General features: G+C 38.0%; 1 long non-coding RNA gene across 1 annotated transcript in view; it reads left to right on the top strand.

Annotated features, from left to right (window-relative positions):
- Window positions 1–398: 398 nt before the first annotated feature.
- The window catches only part of LOC308526573, a 667011-nt gene continuing 647739 nt past the window's right edge, over window positions 399–19670 (top strand). The window contains exons 1-3 of the long non-coding RNA XR_013996560.1: window positions 399–1813; window positions 2346–2408; window positions 3294–3358. This is a non-coding gene — a long non-coding RNA (uncharacterized lncRNA). The remainder of the gene's footprint in view (window positions 1814–2345; window positions 2409–3293; window positions 3359–19670) is intronic.

The following is a 19670-nucleotide window of genomic DNA, read 5'->3' on the forward strand; positions in this document are numbered from 1 at the left end:
TATTGATGGTTAACCTGGATCAACCCATGATTTTGTGCATCTGGGATTCTCAAAATAAATCCATTTTTTTTATCGCCAGTCACAATTCGATGCAAAAAAGACTTCTTTCATGACATCGAAGCAACATTTTACAGATGACATTTTGGTTTTCCATTTGTCTTTCGTTCAGTTGATGTGGCACCCATTTTCCTTCCTTTAAAATCTTTCCCATTGCTTGTAAATGAATGGAAATTGTTTGCTGAGCAACATTTAATCTTTCTGCAAGTTGTTTTTGAGTTTGACACGCATCTTCATCCAATAATGCTTGTAATTGTTGGTCTTCAAACTATTTCGGTTGACCTGGACGTTCTTTGTCTTACACATCGAAATCATCACTTTTAAAGCATTTAAACCAGCGTTCATAAGTATCGTGAAATGGAGCATGTTCACCATAAGCTTCCTGAAATATACAATAACTTTTTCTTCAAAATAAAGTAATGAATTAAAACTTCCCACAAATGCTCTTTTTTTGGCATGAAATTCAACATTTTTAAGCATAAAAATATCTATTATGTTAGCACCTTCAGCAAATTTGACACATGAAGTTTTGAAGCTTGCTGTCAATACAACAAAATAGCATGCATATCAAACTGCATATATATCAACATATGTGTAACTCCAACTATTGAAAAAAATCCTCATTATTAACTGGTACACCTAGTAAGTGAATAAATGTGGCTGTGCTCCAATTAAAAAAAAAATCGACAAGAGCAGGTGACAATGTGGATTTGACTTCTGGGTCATAGTTGACCAACTTCTGATCTAGAAGAAATATTGCAAATAAGGATTTCCTGGTTGAAACATAAGTTATTCTCATATTCAACTCTTTCAGCACACAAAAAGTTTTCAGAGTAAATTAAAGCCTTGTAGTAAAGAGCAAATCCAGAGTTCTGCCATAAAAACAGCCACAGCATGAAAATCAGTTCAAGTGTGAGGTAGAAAGACTTTGTTCAAGACTTTGTTTCTTTTTTAGAAAGATTAGGATTTGTCACATAGACCCTCTCAGCTAGACAATAGGGCTTTTAAGATTCTTAAGGGCTTGCCTTGTTGACCTCAACTAGACAATAGAGTTCCTAAGAATCTTAAGAAAGTACCTTTTAGGCCCTTTTGGCTAGAAAAGAGGGATTTCAGGAATCTTAATGATATTGTCCCCACAGCACTGTTTCTAAGGCCAAAGTAGAGAGAAGTGGGTCTTAAAAAGTCTGTCTTAAAAATATAGTATAGATACATAGGAAGGACAGAATTTTTAACAGAAATTTTAACAGTTTGAACTAAAAGAGACAGAGATAGTTCTAAATGAAAAAGACCTCTGTGTTTCTTATCTCCAATGAGCAGGATACAGCTGAGAAAACTACTTAGCTGCAAACAGGTTCCACTCCTTACGGAAGAGGAAGGATGAAACAGGAGGCCGAGCCATGGCAATCATTCTCAGGGAGCATAGGTTGTCCCTAATCAGGAAAAATTCTTTCCCTGGAGACAGAGATAATGGTAACCTCCCAGCTATATTGCAGTATTGCTATGGGTCTTCTGTTTTACCCTTTTATACTGGAAGATTCCATTGTGGCTGTCATGCCCTTTCATCATTTTTGTATGTTGGGTGTGTGTGGGACAGATGATGGTTTCTTTGGTGTGATTTTTTTTTTAGTTCACAGGTATTCCTGAGGAACTTCAGAAACCCACCCCATCTACCTCTGGCTCTGATATAGATGACAAGAGCCTTGGATATGAGCTGATCCCATAAAGGGATGGAAATTTTGGGGGGTCTTGGGAGATGGTGAGTGTACTTTGTATGTGAATTGTTACAGCCTGAGGGCAGAAGCTGGAGTGCCTTTCCAAATTCCTCCTCTAGATGGATATGCATGCAACTCCTAATATAAAATATGGAATTTATCTCCCCTTTCTTTGAATATGACCTGCTTTTGTTACTAACTCTGATCAGTCAAATGGCCATGGAATTGGGGAGGCTGCAGTTTTGGCACTTACATACCCAGGCTATAAGGTGATTGGAAATGTGATAGATAAAAGATGAGCTATTCAGATCAGACTTCCAGGAAGAACTTGCTATTCAGCAGTGTATAATGAAGACAGCACAGCAGACAGATGTCAGGTATTGGCTCTTTCAGCATCTGTAGAAATGTGGTTTACCTGAGGTCATGCCCTTCCTGAGGACTAAATAAAGAAAGAGTATAAAGGTCTGGACATTTTGTCCTGATGTGTGATGTCTGCAAGAAAGTCAGCTGCATCACAGTTTGATTTTTGCCTTTCCATTACCCAATCTTATATTTTTTACCTTTCTTCCCCCTTAGGCGTTGATTCCTAATAAACAACTTGTACCACAAACTTCTCAGATCTTCTGGAGAATCCAACAAGTAGGTTCTACCTCCTGCTGCCCCTCAGAATCCAGTAGCAATGCTGGGAAAAGACAAATCTATGGAGAAAGGCAACATGGAGAACACTATGGTTCATGAACCCTGCTGAGTCTCATGCCAACAGACAGTACCAACTGGAAACTATGTGAATGAGCTATCTTGGACCATACAGCCCAGCTGAACTTCCAGATAACTACTGTCCTTCCTGACACCATGTGGGTCAGAAGAACGACCCAGCTGAACTCAGACTATGGAAAAATGAACAATAGTAAAAAAGTTGTTTTAAACCACTAAGTTTGGGGTGCTGTGCTATTCAGCAATAGTTTACCAAAACATTTACCAGTTCTCTCCATGCTAGGTAAAAATTGTGCTCCCCCATTGAGGGCCATGCCTGTCTGGCAAATATCCTCAGTAGCTACTTCCTCTGGATACTATTAACTAATAATAGTTTCCCCATTTTTTTGTTTGTTTGTTATTCTGCACCTGAGGATATTTTTTCCATGGAGTTTTAGAGAAAGGGGAATGGAGGGGGAAAGACAGAGAGAGAGAGAGAGAGAGAGAGAGAGAGAGAGAGAGAGAGATGTGAGAGAGACACGTTGATTGCCTCCCACATGGGCCCCAACCAGGGGACTCTTCAGTCCATGGGCTGACACTCTTATCTTCTGAGCCAAATTGGCCAAGCCCATTTTCCCCATCTCGATAGCCCGAGGTTATTGTGCATCTGTGGTGAAATTCAGCAATGCTTTGTCTTATTTAAAAAAGAAAAGAAAAGAAAAGAAAATATCCCCCTGCTTTTATAAAAATCAAACAGACATGATTTCTAAATACAGGAGTTTTAAGGGGCAATCTTTTAGACAATACTCTCTTTCTCCTTCCTTCTTGCAGATACATATCTTATCTCTGGAAAGAGGCACTTTGGCTTACCCCTGCTTATAAACAACAGGCAAGAGGTAAGGCCCATTAATCTCATTTACTTTCCAAAAAAGGAAAAACAATCATTAAATGTCGCTATCAGAAGGTCTTAACCCCCAAGTAGGACATTTTCCGGAGACTGTGACATAACCAGTAATATTTGACAATCTGACATGCTTGGAACAGACTGTGGAAAATGTGGCCTTAAACAAAAGCAACTAATGTTTAACTGTAGCTTTGTAGGAAACTTGTCAGGTGATAATTTTGGAGCAGGAAAACCTTTAACAGATTTTCAATATATTTTTTAATAATTTCATAATATAAAAAATGCTCTTATATTTAGTTTCTCACCCTTTATTAATAAGATCAAGTGAGTATCAGCAGTTTGGTAAATAAATTGTTTATTAGGTATCTACCCTAAATGATAGATTTTTATATTTGTGCTAGTTAATGTTAGGTATTTAGAAAACTTTTGAGTAATTTTGGTAATACTTTACTCATTTTTAAAATTAAGGTTACATTTAACCCTTGGTCTAGGCTTATGTACATTGTCTCATTATTATTATCATTATGATTTTTATTATTTTCCCTTTTTATTCTTAAAACTGTACTTCTTTGAATGACAATTTTATGGTTACCTTATCTTAAGACAAAACTATGACATACTTATATCAGAAAATATTATTAGAAATGTTTAAATATTTTAAATACTAGTATTTTTTGCCAAATAATATTGAAGTATCTTTAAGTGTATTTAAAATCTTAAATAAGATTAACATAAATTTTTGAAAGAGTTTAAATAACTTTAGAGATAATTGGTTGAAAATGTATTTTCTCTATTTGAGATAAGCTTAAAAGTAAGTGTACATTTCATAAATTGACTTTTATAATTTTTATCTATAGAATATTTTCCAGTTACTTGAAGAAGACAAATGAGGTTTGAAATCACAAAGTAATTAAAGGTTTTTTTGATCAGTAGCAGTTACACAAATTAGAAGACGTGTCAGTTTTATATTAATATTTAATAACTTGATTAAACTTTGACTGAAAGCCTGTTTGTTTACATATTATGCAAATTGATTTTGAAATAAAGTTTATAGATTTAGGTAATGTTTACATTACGTCAGTTTCTAAGTTTACATATTCCGTGTAAATTTTGGTGCCTATAGGATAAGTTTGAATTTAGGAAAAAATAGCAAAATAGTAGTAGAATTAGTGCTCAAGAAGTTTTCAAAATTAAATTTTAACCTTTTTATTCTGTTAGCTTCATTGCTTTGTAATTTAAAAAGAGATCAGATGCACTGGCATGACAACAATCCATGATGGTTGTTCGCTCTTTTGGAGCCTGTTTGCCAGCAATATCCCCCACTCAGACCCATGCTCTGGTCTTTTTTGCTTTGTGAGTCTTATCCCTGTGAACTGCACCACCCACTCTCTCTTGCCCTAAATATCAGGTAAAGAACTGGTATCCAAAATATACCAATAATTCCTAAAACTCAACAATAAAAAGACAAATAACCCATTTAAAAAATGAGCAAAGGATCTGGACATCTTACCAAACTAGAAACAACAAAGATATCCTTCATCAGTGAATGGATAAACAAATTGTGGTACATTCATACAATGAAATATCATTCAGTGGTAAAATAAATGAGTTATCACCCCACAAAAAGACACAAAGCATCCTTAAATGCATACTGCTATGTGAAAGAAGACAGACTGGAAAGGTTATAAAATTCAAATTATATGACATTCCGGGAAAGTTAAAACTAATAGAGACATTTAAAAAAAGTCTAGTTATTACCAGGAGTTCAGGAAGAGGGAAGAAGCCTCTAATAAGTTAAAAACAGTTTATTTGAGGGGGTGATACTATCCTGTGTGATATTGTAATAATGAATAAATAATGTGCATTTATAAAAAAAACTATAAACTTTTAGCACAAAGAGTAAACCTTAATGTATGCAAATATTAAAAAATATTAGCATATTGGAGAATCCAAATTGTGACAAAAGAATCTGTCAATATTACAACTGTATGAAAAAATCCTCAATGAAGAAATTAGAGAAACAGGTGCTTATATAAATAAATTTGGAAAACAGTGGAGCCTATGATGCTTAAGGCAAAAAGAACTGTGCCTGAACACTGTACTTTAGTTGACGAAGCTGTTCCCATAGGGGTAAGAGTTAACAGTGTTTATATATAAATATGTGTGTGTGTTGGGGGGGAGTGAATTGAACAACTGAACAACTAAAATGTGTGTGTGTGTGTGTGTTTATGTGTGTGTTTGAACTGAACAACTAAATAAAGTATAGAGGTTAGAGATAAGCAAGGGGAAGAGCTACAATGATCTGTATGGTAAAGGATCAGAGCTGAAGACATCACTATGAATTCATGTTTAGCTTACTATAGAAATAGATGATTACATATAGAAATATATTGTACACAGGGAAGTATAGCCAAATATAGTTCTTACTGTCAACTGAGAAATCCTAGATTCAATAACACTCCAGTAGCAACAAGTATATCTAGCACCCAGATTTTGGTTTCTAATCCCCTTCTCCAACAAAAGGAACCAGTGCTTCTTGGATAAATCGTTGATTCTAGGAACGGTTCAGGAATTATGTAAGGTGGGTCTGGATCATTATGTGGTGCTAGAAAGTAAGGGAATGTTATGGATTAAACTTTGTACCTACCACCTAAATTTATATATTGAAATATAATCCTCAGTGTCATAGTATTTGGAATTATGGCTTTTGAGAGGTATTAGGTATTTCTGCCATTAGAAGATAATATGATAAGTCAATTGTCAATAACCCAGAAGAGGGTTTCACCAGAATCCAACCATGCTGGTACCCTGATCTTGGACTTCCATTTTAAAGATAAAAAAGTAATTTTTTTAAATCTGTAAACTACCTAATTTATGGTATTTTATTATAGCAGCCTGAAATGTCTAAGTTAGGAAGTGCTCAAAACAAAATAAAACAAAATTCTCCACTGACCAGGTATGTTGAAGGGTTAACAGAGTCAAATTAGAAATGGCCAAACCTGGACAGTTTTGAGCAACAAAATAAAGGATGGGTTATAATCCAAAGTATAAAATAAATGCCCATGAGTCCAAGCTGATATAAATAAATAATTGAATGAATGAATGAATGAATGAATAAATAACTTGGGGAGACAAGACAAATCTTGTAGAAGAATTACAAATAATTTATCCAGGTACACTGTCTTTTTGGAAGGGGAACATTTCCAACTCCTTAAGTGTGAGGTATGTATAGTGATTTTCTTCCTTTTAAAAAAACAACATGGAAAGGGGAGAAAATGAGCAATGAGAAAACCTGACAAGCACTACCTCAGCCAGGTCAACATCAATATTAGGTTAGAAATAAGTTGATGATGTATCCTTAATATGATGTAATGAAATGGTTTTATCTTCATGGTTTTCCTCCCTAAAACCCATAACCCCAATCTAACTATGCAGAAAAAACAAACAACAAAAAACAATTCCAAGTGAAGAGCATTCAACAAAATACTTGACATGCATTCCTCAAAACTGTCAAGGTCATAAAAAAAACAGGAAAATCTGAAAAATTGGCACAGTCAAGAAGAGCCAAAGAGATATGGCAACAAAATCTTGGAACAGAAAAAGATCTTGAACAACATGGGAATAGGGGTGCTCCCCATTTGTGCTGTCAAAAATCCACTTATAACTTTTCTCTCTCCCAAAGCTTAACTACTAATAGCTTGCTGTTGACTGGAAGCCTTAATGATAACATCAACAGTCAATTAACACATATTTTATGTTACATGGACTGTATACTCTGTTCTTGAAATAAAAGGACACTAGAGAAAAGTGAATATTAATAAAGAACATAATAACAAAGAGAAAATACATTTACGGAACTGCATGTATGTGCCGCGCCAGCATGGCCAAGGGTGAACCTGCGTGGAGGCGGCTGAAAGGCTTAGAAAAGACAAGAGAATGAAAGCTGGGTCTCAGTGGGAGGCTGCTTCTCTGAGAGACAGTGACAACGCCCACAAGCCGTGTCTTTATTTTATAGTAGATGCCACTAGGCAGAATAAGGGCGTGATCAAGATGTTTACAACATTCTCATGGGTTTCAATCCTACTCAACTACATGCACCTGAACTCTATCAAGCCTACATCACTCAGGCACGGGACCATGTGTTTGGACCATAGGTTCAAGCTTACAACTACAGCTGTTGGCTATAATTGTGCTGGGAGGGCTCTGCCCTCCAAGCTGGGACTTGCACATGGCAATGAAACGATTGTACCCTCTCAACAGTCCAAGGCTTGAGCCTGTCCAAAACACTAGCTGCTCCCCACACATGTAATTACTGAAAAAAAATGCATGTATAAGTGTGCCCATGAAGTTCAAACCTGTTTTGTTCAAAGGTTAGCTATGTAAGGTGGCTAAGGAAAACTTGAATAAAGTATGGACTTAAGTTAGTTCATGATCCATACTAATGTCAGATATAAACAAAGAAGATACTGCAATGCAGGGCATAAATGAACTCTTTTATCACCTAAATTTTTTTTCTGAAAATCTAAAACTACCCTAAAAAAATAAACTCTACTTTGAAAAAGAATGTCTATCATGAAGTCTGACACATAATAAGTTTATAATCCATGCAAAGTTAGGAAAGTCATACCTTCATGAATTCAAGAATTTTACTCTTGAGAATAGAATGAAATATAACAGCTTAAAATAACCCAAAGGAACATCTTGTTCAATTTTTGTATAAAGAAGGAAAATAAAAACAAGAGATGGTAAGTGAATTGCATAGAGTTGTTAAAAACTAGGTCCCTTTCCCAAACAGAATTGTTCAGCTCTTGAGACCTCAAATTATTGGAGTATTTATCTGTATATCTTTATTATGAATTATCCTTCCTAACTGGAATAATTCTAATGTTATGAAGGGATAAAGTTAGAAGCCTCAGTTAAGGACTTTTAAGATAATCTGGTTGTATAACCATAGATTTTAGAAAAGAAGATCCTCTCAATGTAAATTAGATATTAAATAATTAGAAATTGAGGGAGTTTAAGGGATGGAAGCCTGCCCAATGTGCCTTAGTTGGTTGAGCATTGTCCCATGTACCAAAAGGTTGCCTGTTTGATTCCTGGGCCCTGGGTTTTGGGCTGGATCCCTGATGAGGGTGTGCAGAAGGCAGCCAATTGAATTTCAGTCTCACATCAGTGCTTCTTTCTCTTGCTCCCTCTCGCTTCCTCTCAAAAATCAATTTAAAAACATATTTTATAAAAATGCTATATTCTGTTTAGCTCTTGGAAAACTGTCATTCAGTGGAGTTATTATAGGGCTCATTAGAAGAATTGAGGAAAAAGCAAAAGTTTTTTTCTGATAAGGGCCTATAGTTAGTGAAAGGCTTTTACTTTATAAATTCAATGATTGGAATGATAATAGACCAAAAGTAATCCCTAACACAAGTGTCCTCACCAATAAATTCATTGTTGAGCTAAGGGCAGTGATGGTGAACCTATGACATGCGTGTCAGAGGTGACACACAAACTCATTTTTTTGGTTGATTTTTCTTTGTTAAATGGCTAAATACATAAAATAAATATCAAAAATATAAATCTTTGTTTTACTATGGTTGCAAATATCAAAACATTTCTATATGTGACACGGCACCAGAGTTAAGTTAGGGGTTTTCAAAATGCTGACACGCCGAGCTCAAAAGGTTTGCCATCAATGAGCGAAGCTCTAATATAGCTTATAGGTATCTTATACTCAGGTGTTGATATTTATTTAAATATTTTGTGTTAAACATCTTTATTTAGTTTTGAGTCATTGAAATAATGTAATCATTATAATATTTTATAATAAGAAAGGCTCAATTAAGTCTAGGAATGTGTGTTTCATTATTTCACATTTTCCATTCAGGTTAGAAATTGGTGTAACTGCTAAAACAATGCTATATTAAGTAGATGTCACTCTCCAAACAATGAAAAAAATAAAAATTGCAGAGGAACTAACCAATTTGATCCTTTTATGCAATGCAAATAGACCCAATGCATTGGTCATCAATATCTTGTAGAAAATATAGTTGGTAGAGATAGTAAATTATAGTTACACCATTTTTCTAATAGTTGACATCTGCGTACACAGATGATGGCAATTATTAAATATTGTGTTGAGATTCATATACTAGTATACAATACAGCAGTGCTGGAGATTATTTGAGAACAGAGGAATGATTTAGAAAGATTAACATTTCAAAATATTTACGGTTGAAGCAAAGCTTAAATACATTTAGAAATCGTTCATAAGGAGTCTAAATGTTTAAAGACATTTGGCCCATTGTCATTTTTTTTAAAGAAATAGAATGAGAAATCAGCATATTTATATGGAACCATAAAAGACCCCGAATAGGCAAAACAATCCTGAGAAAAAAGAATGAAGCAGGAGGTCTCATGCTACCTGACTTCAAATTATACTACAAAGCTACAATAATTATAATAGCATGGTTTTAGTAGAGAAACGGACACACAAATCAATGGAACAGAATAGAGAGCCCAGAAATAAAACCACATGTATATGGACAGATAATTTTCAACAAAGGAGTGAGAAACACACAATGGAGTAAATATAGTCTCTTCAATAAATGGTACTGGGAAAACTAGAAAGCCACATGCAAACAAATAAAACTGGATCACAGTTTGTCCCCCTGTACAAAAGTTAATCCAAAATGGATCAAAGACCGAAGTATAAGACCTGAAACAATAAGTTACATGGTAGAAAATATAAATGCCAAACTTATGGACCTTGGCCGTAGAGAACATTTTATGAACTTGACCCCAAAGGCAAGGGAAGTAAAGGACTGTGTAAAACTAAAAAGATTCTGCACAACAAAAGAAGCTGACAACAAAACAAAGAGGTAGCCAACCAAGGGGAGATGATATTTGCAAACAGTAGCTCCAACAAAGGTTTAATTTCCAAATTGTATACAGAACTCATAAAACTCAACACCAAAACAAACAACCCAATAAAAACTGGGCAGAGGACCTGAAAATCCACCTCTCCCAAGAAGACTTCCGAACAATCAATAGATATATGAAAAGATGTTCAATCTCACGAGTAAATCAGATTTCTCTAATTTGTATTAGGAAAACGCAAATCAAAACTACAACGAGATACCACCTCACACCTGTTAGAGTGGCCATTATCAATAAGACAAGCAATTACAAGTGTTGGAGAGGCTATGGGAAAAGGGAATCCTACATTCACTGCAGGTGGGAATGTAATCTGGTACAATCTCTATGGAAAGCAATCTGGCAATTCCTCAAAAAATTAAAAATATGACCCAGTAATCCAGCTCCTGGGTATATGGCCAAAAAACTCAAAATCATGTATTCACGAAGATATATGCACCCCTATGTTCATTGCAGCAGTACTCATGGTGCCCAAGACATGGAGACAACCGAAGTGCCCTGTGATAGAGGAATGGGTGAAGAAGAATGGAATACTACTCAGCCATAAGAAAGGATGAAATACTGCCATTTGCAACAACATGGATGGACCTTGAGAACATTGTGCTAAGTGAAACAAGTCAGTCAGCTAAAGATAAGAACCATATGATTTCACTTACATGTGGAATATAAAACTGAAACTCGTGAACCCAAACAGCAGTGTGGTGGTTGCCAGAGGGAAGGGGGTCCTAAAATATGGTGACAGGAGAATTGACTTTGGGTGGTGGGCACACAGTGCAATATACAGACCATGTAACAGAAACCCACACCTGAAACCTATATGGTCATGTCGAACAGTGTCACCCCAATAAATTTAATTTAAAAAATGTTTAAAGAAAGAAACATGTCAATTTAGGTTTGTAAACTAACAATTTTTTAAACATATCTGGTGTAGAAGTTACTCTTTTTTTTGTTTTTTGTTTAAATATATTTTATTGATTTTTTACAGAGAGGAAGGGAGAGAGATAGAGAGCCAGAAACATCGATGAGAGAGAAACATCGATCAGCTGCCTCCTGCACATCTCCTACTGGGGATATGCCGGCAACCCAGGTACATGCCCTTGACCGGAATCGGTCCGCAGGCTGATGCTCTATCCACTGAGCCAAACCGGTTTCGGCAGAAGTTACTCTTATTCTCCAATTTTGATAATTAAAACTTTTACTTGTACTCCGAATGCACCTATAATACAAGCTAGATAATATAGTACATTTACATAGTTTAATTATTAAAGTAACTTTCCATAGCATATAAAAGTAATAATTTTTTTTAAATGAAAGGCAAAGACGGTGAAGCCATATTTATAACATATTACACCTCTGCCACGGATTGTTATCCAGATAAGCAAAAACACAAACAAAATAATCTTTTATAGGAGGGAAATAAACTCAGTATATAGGAACTGAAATTACTTTCCCGTTGGTTATCAAGGAAGTTCCTTTATCTTCATCTTTTTAAACTTTTAGGTTACTCCATTATATTAAATGCTATCTTCTGTGAAATACTTTTCACAATTAATGCACAACCTCCTCTCACATTATTTATTCTGTAACTCAATTCATAAACAATGTCTCAAATAAATTAACTGTATACTTAAAGAATACATCTAGAAATATTGTTGTGCCCTCCTGCCATCTGCATTGCGAAGATAAGCAGCTTCCTGCTCAGACGGCTAGTGCCCAGCTTGCAGCAGGCGCTGCTGCTCCCGCTCCCGGGGCTGCAGGAGGAATCAGTGGAGAGTTTCTAGGTGACTCTGGTGGACAGAGTACAATGGGGAGGTGGCCATCTTCGGTCCCCCAAAACCTACTAGGATGGTGGATATTTCAAGGCACGCCTGCAGTTCCCACCGACGGCTCAGTTTCGGGCACGTGTGAGCCTCCATCCCACACCCCGTGGCCATGCCTCAGCCTCCACCCTGGAGCCCGGAGCTGCACGCAGAGCAGGAACGCCTCCCGGAACCTCAGGACTATCCGCCTGCGCTTCATCTCCCTCGTGAAGGAACCCAGCACCTTCCCACCTGCCTTCCTGATACACAGAAAAGTGGAAAGAGAGCAAAGGCTCGCGGGGAGTTCGCAGGCCTCACCAGAAGCAGGTGCTGGGACGCGGACGCAGAGCCTGATGGGCGCAAAGCCGCGCGCGCTGGCCGGCCGTGCAGACCATGTTTGGGCGCTCAGACCTCTCCCGTGTCCATTGCGAGGAGAACATGTGAAGTCGATGCTGGGGCCCAGGCCGACAACTGCTTCGGGGACTAAGAGGAAAACGGTGGCCACTAGGAGACCTGACACCCAGTCCCCAGACGCACAGATTTGCAAGTTTCACCTCACCAGGCCGGACCCTGTGCGCCAATGGGGCACCTCCTGACCGGAGACTATCTCGCCCAAGGTTTGTGCTGCCTGTCTCCTTGGATTGCTTCCTTTTATGTCTCGCTTTCTTTTCCTGTATTAGTTCTGGGTTTTTCCTCTGCTTCAGAGAGGAGGGCCCCGGGTGGGGAGGGGTGCATGGTGGCCTGAGGTTCCTGGACCCTGGCCTGGTCCCCTGCTCCTCTGGCTGGAGCCAGACACTTGGGGGCCCAGCTTGTAAGAGGACGGAATAACTTGTTGCCTCTTTTCTCTGCTTTGGATTATTTGGAATCTAAATAAAATGCCTTTATGAGGAAAAAAAGCCACCTCCATCAAGGGGGCTTGGAGAACATATGGCCGGTAGTTTTCAGATATATTTGGTCAGGGTCAAGGAAAATGCATTTATTTCCCAAAATTCTTATTTTGTCCTGTGATTAGACCACATACTAAATTAGATAAATTGTCAGTGTTGTTGCTTAGTTACAACGGATTTTCATTTTCAGTAATTCTTCAGTAAGTAGAAAAGGAAACTTTTACTTTTTTTTGGGGGGGGGTGCTCTTTTTTTCATTAAAAAAAAGGGATTGTCGATGTTTCCTCTTGAATTAGACTCTGATTATTCCTTTACATCCCCCCCACCCCCTTATTCACCTTTGTTTTTGCTTTTACTCCAGTTAACTGTCTTTCCTCATTCTAAAGTTAGCTCTTCTAAACTTGACTATCTTCTGCCAAAATACTTTCTGGCAATCTTCCAATGTTTTCAGCACTGATATGTGTCAACTTCCAGGGTTTTTCAATATGTTGGTTTGTTTCTCTTAAAATCTGCTCACACCCCAACCTAGTTCATGTATTGTAAATTTTAGCTTGATTCCTTAGTGGATAAATTAGACAGTTCCTTCATCCTCATAATCTAGAAAGATTGAGGTACAGTCACAGGAGCCTGGCCATCACCTAAACTTGGGGGCAAACTGAGCAGAAAAGAGCTTGCTGGTTCCATTAAATTTTATTATTACACATTTAGTGAACCTAGAAGATGATTTTAAATTTACCCAACTAGGCTTTTTATTATTTGCAAAAGCACCAATTTAAAGTCTTGATGGAAGTTTTTTCACTCACAAACCACAAAATGAAATTTTGCAGCAGCAGCAGCAGTAGCAGTGAATGTTCAGAAATTCCAAGATTATTTTGATGATAAGGTCCAGAATTTGGCATGTGATCCATCACTGCTAGACCCCCAGGACTAAATTAGATTTGCTCAGTATTTTCATATAATCCGCAGACATGGCTAAGGTAGTTGTATTATCATAACGTCCTAGGATTCACAATATCCAATTTGTTCTTTGCCATTGTCCCATGGGATCCAAGCCTTACTATATCCGTCTTTACTTTATAATTTATTTGAGTGTTGAAGAACACATTTCTATTAGATACTATATATTTCTTATGTTTGAAGAACATTTTCTCTTGTTCAATATTTGTAGGGATTGTGACATGATACAAAAGCCATTAGACTGAGTATTAAGAGACCTGGATTTGTATCTTGGCCCTGTTATGTCTTCACTCATTTGTTTTTATCTTACTTTCATATTATTTAATTTCCTTTTAAGGAATAGAATTTTGCCCTAGCTAACAGAGTCAGAGAATAATTTCTAAGAAGAATATAGGGAGATATAAGGTTAGCTTACTTAAAAGGAAACCTGAAAAATCTAAAAGAGAAGCATAGTGTCATCAGGCCAATAGATGCTACCCCCAGCCCCATCACAAATTCCAGAGAAGATCTATCTCATTGGTCTAGATCAGTGGTTCTCAACCTTGGCTGCACATTAGAATCACCTGGGAATCTTTTTAAAATCCTGATTTCTGGGCCTCATCCCCCGGAAATTCTGTTTCTTTGTTATGGGGTGGGGCCACAACATTAGTAACAAAGAAACAGAATTTCTGGAGGATGAGGCCCAGAAATCAGGATTTTAAAGATTCCCAGGTGATTCTAATGTGCAGCCAACGTTGCGAACCACTGGTCTAAATGGAAGAAAATGGAGGGAAACAAATCATCTTGATTGATTTAACCAGACTGTATTTAATGGGAAGCAAAACTCAGGTGTTGGTAATGGAAGAACAAAAAGATGTTGGCAAACTAACAAAATCCCAAAGTACGTAGCAAAATTAACTAGTTCAGTCTTTATGCTATCACCCGCATATTGCTACAGTGAATTTTGTATGAAATATTAGAGAGGCAACATAATAATTCAACTTCATAATTATCTGTAAACTGGGGCCTCTTTCCAACCTGTCACTGCTTTGGGCCAGGCCCTCATCCTGCCTTTACCAGGCTAGTGTAGCTTCCTAACTGATGGAGTAGCATCTAATTTTACTCCTCCTCCTTCTAAGTCAGTGGTTCTCAACCTGTGGGTCGCGACCCCTTTGGGAGCCGAACGACCCTTTCACAGGGGTCGCCTAAGACCATCGGAAAAAACATATATAATTACATATTGTTTTTGTGATTAATCACTATGCTTTAATTATGTTCAATTTGTAACAATGAAAATACATCCTGCTTATCAGATATTTACATTACGATTCATAACAGTAGCAAAATTACAGTTATGAAGTAGCAACGAAAATAATTTTATGGTTGGGGGTCACCACAACATGAGGAACTGTATTAAAGGGTCACGGCATTAGGAAGGTTGAGAACCACTGTTAAGTGTTTCTCCATAATGGTTAGAGTTATCTTTTTGGAATACAGCTTGTCTCTTAGAAACTGTGACTTCAATAGGATACAGCCTGTCTCTTAGAAACTATAACTTCAATTCTTTATAGGATACTCAATACCTGTTCTTATCACCATGCTGGGCAGAATTAGATGCCCATTCTACTTAGCTTTTATTAAAGCACTTTGTACATAGCTTATTTATAGTTACTGACTCACTGGATAATTATTGTAAAAGATGGGAAAATGTCTTTTTAAAACAATAAACAAAAAAATTATCAGAAAAACACACATAATCTGAGCTGTCTTGTTGCTTCTGTTTTCTAATGGCAATTTGAATATACTTAAAAAGATCCATGTATGTTCCCCTTCACTTACAGAGCTTAATATGGAAAGAATAAAAACTATATGTGTTTAAAGAAAAGAAACAAAATTTCAAAACGTCTGTAAGTTCTCTTCTGCTAAGTTGTTCATATCTGGAGTGAACATTTCTTCCTTTTATAGGCCAATGAATTTTATATATACAAAACTGGCTTGAAGCTAATTTCTCTGCATAATGAACTGACAAGTGAAATGAATTTTGAATATTCAGGTGGACTCACTGGGTAAAGGCATTAAGGGAGCCTGAGAAGTAATATGAAGAGGAGATAATAAGAAAGATTTTGAGGGGAAGGGGTTTATGCAACATGAAATCCCTTTTCTCTTGGGGAACCTCAATAGAAACCACCAGTGAAATTTCCCCAGGATAGGAATTGTAAAAATAGTTGCATCTAGTATTGAATTTTATGTCATTTGGTCTTCTGTGCATTTGTAGTGGGCATTGTGCCTGTCTTTATAACATCTTTCACTCTTGTCTGATTATGTAGCAACCATTTGGTTTAGGTTGGAATAACCTTTCCTCCTCCTGTAACAGCAAATTGGGCTAAACGCTCAGGTAATCCCACAATACCGTTTTAGACAGTGATTGGTTTGAAAGTAATCTTGGCTTAATCCACTCAATGTTTTTCTTGACATTTTCTGAGGCACAAGTGTTGGCTTAGGAAAGATCCTTCTGGCAGTCTCAAGACTTTTAGGACATTTTTGTCTGTGGTTGTGAGAATTACCCTGATTGTCCTACTGCATGTGAAGACATATACCTTCACTTTCTGATGGCGGTTATCCTTTGACCGTACAGGGAGCCATCCTTGGAAAGACTTGACTGTGAGTAACAGTGATGGGAGAATGGAAAGCAAAGAGGAGTCTTCGAAGACTTGATTGAGTCACTAAGATCAAACGACGTGTAAGCTGATCTTGAAGCCTGCCAAGCTTCAGGTCTTTCTAGTTAGGTGACCCAGTAAATCTCATTAATTGAATAAAACCAAGTTCTTGAATCCTCCCCCCTTTCTAAGCAGGTGTCTCCTGTAGTCTTACTAATTTCATTAAATAACACCTATATCTCCCCAGTTGTTTTTCTCTTACAACCACCGTCAAATTCATTAACAAATCTTGTCAGCTTTTCCATCAAAGTATGTAGATATTCTCACCACTTCTCATTATTTCCATTACTACCACCCTGATCTGAACCATATTACCTCTTTTCTGGATTATAACTATAGCCTTCCAAATGCCTCACTTCTACTCTTGCCATCCTCTTCTCTATTCTGTAAACACTGCTTTTCTGTAAATATGTCAGACCATGCCAGTGTCATAAACGTTCACTATGAATAAAGGCTCAAGTTCCTACATTGGCCTAAAAAGCTCTCTATGACATGGACCCCAGTTCTCATCTAGCCTCATATACACTTCTTTTCTGCTATGTCACTCTTCCCCAGACACTAGCGTCCTGCTTTTCTTCAAACATGCCATGTTCAACATCTCTACATTTGCTGTTCCTTCTGCCTAGAACTCCCTTCTTTCAGATGCCCACATGCCTCATTTCCTCAGTTCCTTCAGGTTTCTCTTTGAATGATACATTTCAATGAGTTTTTCATTGATAACCCTCTCTAAAAGATGTGCTATACCTTGTGCCCTTCCTTGCCATAATCTTATCTCTAGTATGATCACTGCACATACATATTTATTTATTTACTTGCTTATTATATGTCTCTCCTCCCCCCAATTTATCTCCCTGAAATCAGGGACTTTTGACTTTTTGATTGCTAATTCACCAATGCCTAGACAAATAACTGTGTACTTGGGGCCCAGTGCACACATTCGTGCACCTTGAAAGGAACTCTGGGATGCGAGGCTGCAATGGGCACAGGGGCGGGTCTAGGCCCATCCTCCGCGCCCCCAGCCAGCCCCTCCTGTGAGTCTTTCCTGCCACGGCCCCACGTCCCCTCTCTGTTGGCAGCCCTGCTCCCGCTGCTGCTGTTCCCATGAGCTGACGGCACTGGCCCCCACTCGCACCCACTGATGGTGTGGAGCGATTGGGGCTGGCGCCAGCAGCAGGTGTGAGTGCAGCTGTTGCTGGCAGGGGGTGTGAGAGGCGGCTGCTGGCCCCCAATCACCCCTCAAGAGCAGGGGGAGGTAGAGAAGCCCTGAGGGGAGATTGGGGCCGGCACCCATCGCTCGCTTGCACCTGCTGACAGTGCCGAGCGATCAGGGCTGGCGCCAGCAGCAGATGTGAGTGCCAGGCAGGACCGTGGTGCACGGGAGCAAAGAATTTTCATTAACCACCAGAGGCTCACCCTGATGACAGCGACTAGCACCCTGGCTCACCTGCTCCACCATCCCACCACAGCCGACGCCTGCCATGTTCATGCTCTGCCTCCTGCTGCCAATGTCCACCATGTTCCACACGTGCCCATTAGTGGTCAGCGCACGTCATAGCGGCTGGTTGCTTGGTTGTTTGGTTGTTCTGCCGTTCAGTCTATTTGCATAGATTGAATGCATATTTTAGGATAGTTTGAGTACTTTTCTGATTGCAACTAAAAGATCTCAAAAGCTACAGTTCTGATTTAATGCCTCACTACACCCAACTTCTTAGAAAGCTACGTTAAACATGAGGGTCTTGCATTTATGAGTGCTTTTGAAAATCTGAGATAAATTACCTGTATTCCCCTATGAGAGTGATTTGGTCACAAACAAGTGAAATTCATGAAAAGCAGAAATGGGAGCAAAAGGTTAGTTAGGAGAAACATGAACCTCCAGAAAAGTCAATAGATGCGAAAGAAGGGTATAGTTCCCAATATATACATGATAGGAGCTCAAGTGAATTCATTTAAATATGAAGGGAAGTGTGGTAACTTAAGGCTGAAGTAGTTGAGATTTGGATTACATTATTTGCATGTATGGGTTTCCCTTTCTACAGTGAGCTCTTTGGGAACAGCATCACTCCATTTATCACTGCTCCGGTACACAGAGCAGGTGCTCAGTAAGTAGCTGTTGCATAAACGAAACAGCATAGCACTGGAGAAGAGCTCTAGAGATGGTAATACCAATAACCAGATATTAGACATGTTATTTAGTCTGCCTTTGCAAGGTACCTTCATCTATAAAATGAAAGTGCTGAACTTCATAATTAAGCCCTTTCCAACTGTGAAATATTCTGTAGCTTTACCTGCTTATGTTTGAGTAGAGACTTGCATGCACTTTTATCTAATAGAAATAAAGATATACTTCTTAAAAATTTCCTTGGCAAATATATTTTAGTTAATATAGCTGCCATAAACTTGGCTTGTAAAATAGTGTTTTCAATGATCTTTTAGCATGATAGATTAACTTTCATGTTCCTAAAGCCATATCCTTTGAATGCTGCTAAATTTACACTTCACTAATGGCAAGGATCTGATTAGAACTAGTTTCATAGTGGTTCCTTGACATTTTCAAACATAGAAATGTGTGTGCTTTTTGGAATAAAAGTCAGAGCATATCATAAATTATAAAAGTTACTGTTAAAGCTTGGTCTAATAGTGGATGGTAGTTATGCATTGAAAAGTGCCTGAAAGGCTAAACTTCTGCAAGATAAGAATTTCCCTGTCTCTCAATTTCTTTTACTTTCAGCTCCACAGTCTCCACACCTGGATCCACTGAAATTCTTATCTCTAGGCTTTGGTTTATCTCATTAGCCACTTGTCAGTTCTTCAGCTTCATTATTTGATAGAACTTAAAATTAGGAAAGCTGCTAATGTCTACGAGCATAGACCAACCAGTCAGCCTGCTGAATGGGAAGTCAAGGCAGAAACTTAACCGTGTGTACAGAGTTGGTAAAGGAGGGGATAGGGACTACCTGTGACTTCCAAGTGACGTAGGCACTGGCAGTTTGTCTCCAAGTACCAAAATATTGGATCTGAAAGGGAACAAAGAAACTTGGGG

The sequence above is a fragment of the Myotis nattereri genome (assembly GCF_964212035.1).
Source record: "Myotis nattereri genome assembly, chromosome: 1".
NCBI lineage: Eukaryota > Metazoa > Chordata > Mammalia > Chiroptera > Vespertilionidae > Myotis > Myotis nattereri.